Source organism: Leopardus geoffroyi, chromosome B2 (genome assembly GCF_018350155.1).
Source record: "Leopardus geoffroyi isolate Oge1 chromosome B2, O.geoffroyi_Oge1_pat1.0, whole genome shotgun sequence".
Lineage (NCBI taxonomy): Eukaryota > Metazoa > Chordata > Mammalia > Carnivora > Felidae > Leopardus > Leopardus geoffroyi.
The window spans coordinates 143,306,325-143,315,559 of NC_059332.1; the positions used below are offsets into that span (position 1 = coordinate 143,306,325).

Consider the following 9,235-nt stretch of genomic DNA (forward strand, 5'->3'; position numbering starts at 1 on the left):
TTTTTCTAAATAGAGGAAATGAGTTTTGTTTTGTTTTTGTTTTTGTTTTCAATGACCAGAAGTAGATGAGTCATTTCAGGGATATTTTGTTGTTTATACTAACTGAGAAATGGGAAACTGAATTTTAAGGAAATTTTAAGTGATGAATTTTCCTCGGAATCAGGGACATATTTGTCTACCTGTAGGGAAAATCCAAGCATTGCAACCTAATGGATTCTACCAAGAAAAAAAGAGAGAGAAAGAAAAGGAACGATAAATTACAAATGTATAAACTAAACTGTTCTCTTGACCTTCTGGGAAGAAGTGTCATTTAAACTGTTATTCTACTTTATTTATGTTGAACTAGCTCTATCCTTAATGAAATCCTGTGTGAAATATGTGAATATGGTCACTTTTTATTTTAGAGTGACACCAACTTTCTGAGGTTCTATATGGTCTAAACATGACCAGAAAAGCGGCACCAGCGTTAATCTTGAAAACCCAACTTTTTTCTTAATGTGGTGTCAGGGCTCTTGATTTTAGCACGTAAACATAATTTCTGGAGTTAAGATTCCCGTTTCCTGATTCGCTTAGCTGACTTCTTGCCAGGCTCACGAGGAGGCAGTGTGGGGAGAGGGCCTCTGGAGCCAGCCTGCTGATTGTGGGTCCTGGCCCTGCTTTGGGATGGTTGTGTGACCTCGGGACACGTTACTTAACCTCAGCGGTGTGAGTTCCCCATGCACCGAGGGGATGATGACACCTCACTAAATCTGGGGCGTCCGGGAGGCTGCATGCCAAGCGCAGGGAGCTTAGCGTGAGAGTCTTCCCCACTTAGCGATCACCCTCCACGCTTGACAAAGCCTCACATGCTCTGGGCGCTGGCCCTGGTAAGTGTCTGTTGCAGGTGTCCATGCCTGCAGCAGCCAGGATCCTGTCACGTTTGCTGGAGTCCACGTTGCACGTTCGTGGGCTGGAGTCCCACGGCACTGCCTGTTCAAGCCCTGCAAGGAAGGTTCCTTGCAGGATGTTCAGGAGGCATGAGACACGTCACATTTGTATTGACTTCAAAAGCGGGCATTTGCGGGAGGGTCACAGATGAAAGTGGGGGAGGACTTTTGGCACCATCTTTGACATCGGTCACTGAGGGTGAGGAGTAAGCCAGAGACAGCGGGATGCTGTCACCCGTGGTACTCAGACATCGGCGGAGACGTTAAGCAGGTGCTCTTGCTGAGGCCCGCAGTGGGCAAAGGCAGGAAGGGGAATGAGCAAACTGATGGACCTTCCCCTGCTGTGGCTCCCCCACTGGGGGCTGTGCCTCACTCTGCTCATTTATTGAACAGACATTTATTGAGCACCCGCTGTGTGCAAGGCTGTGCTGATGGCTTGGGTAGCGCAGGGAACAGTCATTCACCTGGTGCCTGTAGCCAGTGTTTTCTGTTATCGTGGGTCAAGTTCTTACAGAATACTTAAACTTGGAAGAAGAAAAAGTATTGTACGAATCTGAACAAATATGGAAAATTAAACAAATCTCAACACCCAGGGGTTTCTGAGGCCACACGTGCACAAATTCTCCTGGAGTAGACCCGAGGGTGGCAATCGCTATGCCATCAACAGCAACATGACAGTGGGCATGTCGATTATTAATGTACTCCAGAGAATAGGTTTGCTTTTTGTGATTTGTTTTGGTTTCTGATAGTCTGTACAAGGAATCCCTGAAGTTTTAGGAATCTCGACAATTCACTCACCTGACTTTAAGGGTCTCTCTTCCTCTAAAAATGTTTATTAGGTGTGTCAGTTTCCTCTCACTGCTGTAACAAATGACCACACGCTCAGGGACTCTGGAGCAGTACGCGGTCATTATCTTAACCATTCTGGACGTCAGAAGCCCAAAATTCGTTTCCATTGGCTAAAATCAAGGTGTTAGTGGAGCCGGTTCCTTCGGGAGGCTCTGGAGGAGAATATATTTCTTTGCTTTTTTCCAGCGTCTAGAGGCTGCCCACGTTTCTTGGCTTGTGGCCACAGATCACTACAAGCCCCGCTTCCTTCATCACATCGCCACCTCTGACTCTGGCCCTCCTGTTTCCCTCTTACAAGGTGCCTTGTGATTGCATCGGGCCCAGCTGCATCATCCGGGATCCTCTCCTCATCTCAAGAGCCTTACTTCAATCACATCTTTTTTCTGCGGAAGCTGACATCTTTACAGGTGCTGGGGGTTAGCGGGTGGAGGTCTTTGGGGAGCCACCATTCAACCTTTCTTTTCTGTGGGGAAAGGTGTGGGAGTAAAATTTCACTGGATGACATTGCCCTGAACGATGAAACGTAGCATGACGTTGTATCAACGTCAGAAACTGCTCACCACTTTCTTCAGAAACCAATTAGGTGTTGAGATGCTCATTTTAGAGAATCTGATATTCTTTTAATAGTCCGTCATGACTGATTTTGGTTTTGGGTCTGAAAATGTGAAAAGGTTGGGTATGGTTTCCTTAGATGCCGCTTATGTATATGCAGAGTCTGTATAAAGTTTGATTTTTGCCAGTTAAGTTAATTTTGAAGATGAAAGGCTGCCTAAAGGAGCGCACGTGATTTCTTAACAAGCAAGTCCTAGCTTCCATTCTATCCTCTCATCTCTTCAGTTTTCCTCTCCTGTTTTCCCACCGTATCGTCTGGTCCCCTCACCGACTCCTTGCCGAGCGGTACCTGCCCCTCTGCAGCTCTTGGCCTCTCCGCTCTCGACCCCCAGGGCCTCTGAAGCTTCTGATCCAGCTCTGACCTTGATGATGGGGCCTCCACACCCACGTTCTCCTCCGGTCCACGCTCTCCTCCCTCCGCCACAGCTCCTCACACGCCTCCACGACGGTGTCTCCCCACAGCCCACCCCGACTGGGCTCCACACCCGCAGCTGCCACGTGGCTCCCTGCAAATCGGCAGCCCCCCCGCCTGCCCTGAGCACCGCTCTGCTCGGCTCTCCCCCGTCGGAGGCAGGGTGGGCTCCCGACGGCTCCTCCTGCGCCTGTTGTGCAAGTGGGAGCTCTGTGAGGGCAAGGCTTTTTCCTGACAGCTGTTATCAGGTCTAGAAGAGTAGTGCCCGGCATGTAGCAAATACACGGTGTACATTTGTTGTCCAAACGACCCTCAGCTTCATCTGTCGGTGACCCTTTTGCATGGATTTTTCTTAGGGCGGTTCTTTTTTTTTTTTAATTAAACATTTTCTTTCTTTTTTATAATTTTTTAAAATGTTTATTTTTGACAGGGAGAGAGACTGTGAGAGAGAGAGAGAGAGAGAGAGGGAGAGAGGGAGAGAGGGAGAGAGGGAGGGAGGGGCACAGAGATGGAGACAGAGAATCTGAAGCATGCTTTGTGCTGACAGTAGAGAGCCTGATTTGGGGTTCGAACCACCAACTGTGATATCATAACCTGAGCCCAAGTCCCATGCTTAACTGAGGCACCCAGGCACCCCAGCACATGGAGTTTTCAAAAATCAGTTACAGCGGGGTGCCTGGTTGGCTCAGTCGGTTGAGCATCTGACTTTGGCTCAGGTTGTGATCTCATACTCCATGAGTTCGAGCCCCACATCAGGCTCTGTGCTGACAGCTCAGAGCCTGGAGCCTGCTTCGGATTCTGTGTCTCCCTGTCTCTCTTCCCCTCCCTGACTCACGATCTGTCTCTCTCTCTCTCTCTCTCAAAAATAAATTCACATTAACAAAACAAAACAATTACAGCAAAAACTAACAACCAATACTTGTGGATTGCTTCTGAAACCCAGTGAGACCTATTTTATTTCTTACAAGAACCTTGTGATGAGGCCAGGGGAACATATTGTCCCATCCCCATTTTAGAATTGTGAAAACTGAGACTCAAAGAGCAATTAATTAGTCCAATTTCTTCACCTAAATTTGATTTCATCTTCTCTCAACTTGTTAATTTACACACTTCACTTCATCTGTAATCTCTCAGCTTTGTCTCTCATGACTGGCTCTTACTTTCAACCCTCACCCTCTCTTGCCTTACGATCTCTTGTCTAGACAACTGGAAGTGTACCTTCCTGTTTTCAGTCTTATTGCAAATCTATTTTGAAGCTCTGCTAGAATTATCTTCAAAAAATACAAATCGGGGGGCGCCTGGGCGGCTCAGTCAGTTAAGCGTCTGATCTTATTTTTGGCTTAGATGATGATCTCAAGGTTGGTGAGTTCGAGCCCCACATCAAGGGGTGAGGGGACACGGGTAGCACAGAGCCTGCTTGGGATTCTCTCTCTCCCTCCCTCCCTCTCTCTCTCTACCCCTTCCCCAGTCTTTCTCTGTCAAAATAAATAGAAACAAAAACAAAACCGCCAAAATACAAATCTGATGTCATTCCTTTCTGAAAAACGATCTCTCTCCTCCTTCCCAGATTTCATCCTTGCCCAGACATTAATACAGAAGCTGGAACGAAACAATTTCTACAGTCCAGACGCAAGAGCAAAGAAAAAAGAATTTGGTACACACGATTTCCTACGTGGAACACATAGTATGTTTTCAACATCTTTTGGAAGTACTATGTTATTTCTCTGCATAGTTATTTAAGAGAGGCAAACCGCAAATGGCATTCCTTGTATGTGTATACAACAGCGAATACATCTATCCATAAGATACAGTGAACTCACTTCTGTGTGTCTGATCAAAGGCAATAGTTCTCATTCAGTATTGTTCTCATGTTAAAAATTAACATTCATCAGACACACATTATGTGCTGGGATGGTCTTGGATGACCCATCAGGCTGAGCTAATCTACTGAATAATATTGCCTAATTTGTAGACCTTGGGGAAATAAACCCCTGATTTTTATTGCTTCAGTGTCTGATGTTAAACAAGTTCTAGAACAGCAGGCTAACCACAGGCTGGAGCCATAACATTGCTTGATGAGCTGTCAGCGCACTGATGCTGAGTTCTCGAGGTGCCACCGCCACAGCCCACATGTCGGGGGCCCGCCCTGAATCTCCTCCAAACGCAAGAATGCCTGTAATGTGGTTCTTTTAGGTTCAGCTGTCAAGGAGCTTTTTCAGTCTACTAGTTGATGTTTAAAAACTCCGTTCTCATTTTCTGATAGATTTTTAAAAACAAGATAACTAGATATAGCTCTTTGAAGATAAATATTGAGAACTCTGTCGACTAAATTGATTCAGTTCAGCATTGTGCAAAATGGTATGGATTCCTGTCATTTGGGGAAGCTTTTAAATTTCTAAGGACTTTTCCTAAAAGGAATCAGAATAAAAGACGTGAAGTAGATACCTTATATTTTCTATCAATTATAGTAGTTTTTCACTCACAGTTCAGGGACCCTGCTGGTGGTCGAAGCATTAAAATTTACCACGGCAAGATGGCAGCCTGGTGCTATGTCTGTTTAGAAACTCAGTGTTCTCTAAACACGTATGTTTGCATTTCCTTTGTGTTATGTGCAGAAAAAGATAAACAGTTGTGAAATGAAATGCAACACACTAGACACAGTGGCAATGTCTGAGAAGTGCACCTTCATAGCATTTAATGAATGCATTTCACCCCTCGGCCGTGTACCCAGATTATGGAACAAGCTGGACTGGAGAGGGGGCGGGCAGAACACAACTGTATGCTTCCCCCCCTGGCTTGTTAAGCCCACTCTGTGGACCTGTTTCTCCTTGCTTCCTGAATGAAACGGACAGATTCTTGGCTTTTCTGATCAGTCTTTATTTACTTATTTTTGTTTCATTTTATTTTTGAGAGAGAGAGAGACAGAGTACAAGCTGGGGAGGGGCAGAGAGAGAGGGAAACTCAGAATCCAAAGGAGGCTCCAGGCTCTGAGTTGTCAGCACAGAACCTGACGTGGGGTTCAAACTCGTGAACCATGAGATCATGACCTGAGCTGAAGTCAGACGCTTAACCGACTGAGCCACCCAGGAGTCCCTCTGATCACTCTTAAGATACTTAAACCTCCTGTTTTAATATTAAATGAATCTAATGCAGTGCAATAGTCAGAACTTGACTCTCATCCAGCTGGAAGCTTCTTCCGTCCTGTGACTCAGCCAGCTTTGGGTTTGGTGGTCTACAGTGGGGTGGCTGAGGGCTGGGGGTGGTGTGACCGGCTCTTCCTCTTTTCTCCCAGTCTCCCCAACTTGCTGTGAAGCCTGTTTCTTACTCCTGGGGGGCTAGGTGGGGAGAGGGAAAGCCTTCAGAGGCACGGGGCTGTGGTCTGCCGTCAGTCCCTCTGGATGGTGGATGTGTGTCTCAGCTTTTCCTCTCTAGGAGAATTTTTTTTTAATGTTTATTTATTTTTGAGAGAGAGACAGTGCAAACCAGGGAGGGGTAGACAGAGTGACAGAGGGAGACACAGAATCTGAAGCAGGCTCCAGGCTCTGAGCTGTCAGCACAGAGCCTGACGCGGGGCTCGACCTCATGAACCGTGAGATCTGGACTGGAGCTGAAGTCGGACACTTAACTGACTGAGCCACCCAGGCGCCCCTCAAAGAGAACTTTTGGGAGTTCCTCAAAGATCCCACGAGGTAGCTGGCTGTGGTTGCTTTGAAGCCAAGCTGATGAAAACAAACGTGCTCTGAGAGGCTCTCAGGGCTGAGGGAGACGTGCAGTCGATCCCTGAACGTGTGTTTGAACCACGCAGGTTCACTCACACACAAATCTTTTTCAACACAGTACAGTAATGTAAATTGTATTTTCCTTATCGTTTTAACAATATTTTCTTTTCTCTAGCTTACTTTATTACCAGAATACGATATTTAATACATAAAACATTAAAAAATACGTGTAAATTGACTGTTTTTGTTACCGGTAAGGCTTCCAGTCAATGGCAGGCTATTGGTAGTTAAGATTTTAGGGAGTTAAAGTAATACATGGATTTAAAAAAAAATGTTTATTTATAAACAGTGTGAGTGGGGGAGGGGCAGGCAGAGAGAGGAAGAGAGAGAGACAGGCAGGGAGGGGGAGAGAATCCCAAGCAAGTTCAGTGCTGTCAGCACAGAGCCCAACACGGGGCTTGATCCTCTGAACCATGAGATCATGACCTGAGCTGAAATTAAGAGTCAGACCCAGTCCCGCGTAATACATGGATTTTTGACTGTGGGGGGTTGGCGCCTCTGATCCCCACGTTGTCCAAAGGTCAACTGTACTGGGTGCTGTGCCACTACAGGCTGCCTGTTGTAGCGACCGGCTGAGCCATGGCTGGGAATTTCACCTGCGAGATGCCCCAGGCCACCAGGCTGTTGGTCAGAGGGGCTGGTGGGAACGCGGGAAATGGTAGGTCCTGTCTGAGAATGTCCCACGGGGTCGGAATGCTCTTGTTACTGGGGCTTGTCACTCATGACATGGTGTGTCAATCCATTCTTTACTGTTTGGTGATACTTCTTCCAAGTTTGCAATAAACCCTTCAATAGCATTAACTCCAACTCCGAGGAACACAGGTCAAACTCCTGAGTGGTCAGCTGGCAGCCTCTTTCCCGCCTAGACCCTGCATGGAACACCAGCAACCCCCAAACAAGCCCCGACCAGAAGACCCGACTCCCGACAGCCTCAGAGGGCGAAGAGAGCAGCCTCTCCCGGGCCTGCACGTGGGCACCTTTCCACCTGGACAGCAGCTCCCACCTGCTGCATTCTTCTTGGCCTTTGAGTCTGGGCCTAAACTCTGAAAACAGAGTCCTGTCTGCCCTCCCGTGCATGACTGTATTAGCGCAAAGAAGCTAAACCAAGTGGCATTTTATAAGTTTGCCTATGAAGCTTTGAATAACTTAGTTTTATCCAACAAGGTAATCTGCGAAAAACAAAGCACTGGTTAGCTGAATTGGTAAACTCACTTTTGAAAGGAATTTCTTTTAGGTGATGTGAGTAGCAGCATCTGAAATAATATATCTTATTGGTTCATCTTATAAACACACGTGACTGAATGTTAGAAACTCAGGAAAAGCCAAAGCCACGGGCAAGGTGTGAAAAATAGGTTGACACAAAAATATTCTTAGCTGTGTGAAAAAAGTGACCGAGGTGTTGGTCATTCGGGCAACAATTGTTCATTCAAAATGTGACAGATGAGCTGAGGTGAATTATAAGCACACGTGCCTGCAAATTAAGGGGTTAATGGAAAACAGCAAAGTGAAGTGAGCTTGACGTCCTAGCTCGGTTCATGTTTAAGCCTATGCCGGCATCATCTGGCTAATCTGGCCTCCGTTTATTCATGCAGTGGACATTGGTTGGTGCTTGCTCTGTGGACACTGGGAATTCAAATGCAAAGTGCATCTTGGTCCTCATGGGCCAAGACTAGTGCTAGAAACAGGCTAATTAACAGTGCAAACCCCACGTGACAGTTGCTAAAACTGAGGTAAGACCAACTGCCAGCAATGGACTTTTGGCCCCGGAGCCAAGCAGGCCACACTCATCTGCCAGGATGACAAGAAATGCTGTTGGAGGGAGGATGCTTGCGAGCTGCAGGCCGTGGTGAGCCATGGTTGGCCTGTTCTCATGCCATCGCTGTGCCCATGGCTGGGGAGAATGGCCACTGACTGATCCTTGTGATTATATACGACGCTGTCCAGACAGCCATCCTCTGACCCCAGTGTGAGTGAACAGCCTTCCTGCAGTGGTAGAATATTCTGATGGAATATAGGAGGCACCACACTTTCTCCAGTCTCTTGGGTACGGGCGTGGGTAGGGGAGCTGACAGCAATCCCAATCTGTTAGCTGTGCTTGGTAAACATGTGGCAAGACTTCCCACACCATAGAGACCCAGCAGACTGGCCTGCCTCCTTGGCCAGGGCAGTTTTAGAGAACAGGATCGCTCCAGACTTTCTGTTGGCCAGCTAAGGGTTTGTCTGCCTGCTGGCCAACACATCATGTTGAATATGGATCAATACCAATGGTCAGGTAGAAAGATCAGTCTCCTACACACAAAGCGAGAAGGATGGTTGTTTATGATGTCCCAGTGAACACAGTGACAGGCCTGGCTATATTAGTTTGCAGGCCTAGTATGAAACTTACTAAAAACGTCAAGACCGTAATAGCGGAGCATTACATCAAGTTTGGAGACCTATAAGCAGTGGGCTCTGTGCAGCTGCCCCCAGTTAGTGGACTCTGACCCTGTGACCTCTTTTCTTGGCTGGATCTGGATTGATGGCCTCCGGTCTGTCCTGTGATGTCTCTTTCGAGTGATGTCAAGGCTGGACTCTTAGTCCTTGTGGTTGAAATGCTGTGAAATACTGATGGGACGAGGAGTCCTTTGAATTTAGGGAGGTGAACTGAGAGGTAAGGA

At 47.0% G+C, this 9,235-nt stretch overlaps 1 long non-coding RNA gene across 1 annotated transcript in view; it reads left to right on the forward strand.

Moving 5' to 3' along the window:
* The window catches only part of LOC123609240, a 48,711-nt gene extending 43,461 nt beyond the window's left edge, over nt 1-5,250 (forward strand). Inside the window, exons 5-6 of the long non-coding RNA XR_006717691.1 lie at nt 2,074-2,182; nt 4,367-5,250. This is a non-coding gene — a long non-coding RNA (uncharacterized LOC123609240). The remainder of the gene's footprint in view (nt 1-2,073; nt 2,183-4,366) is intronic.
* The last annotated feature ends 3,985 nt before the right edge of the window (nt 5,251-9,235 follow it).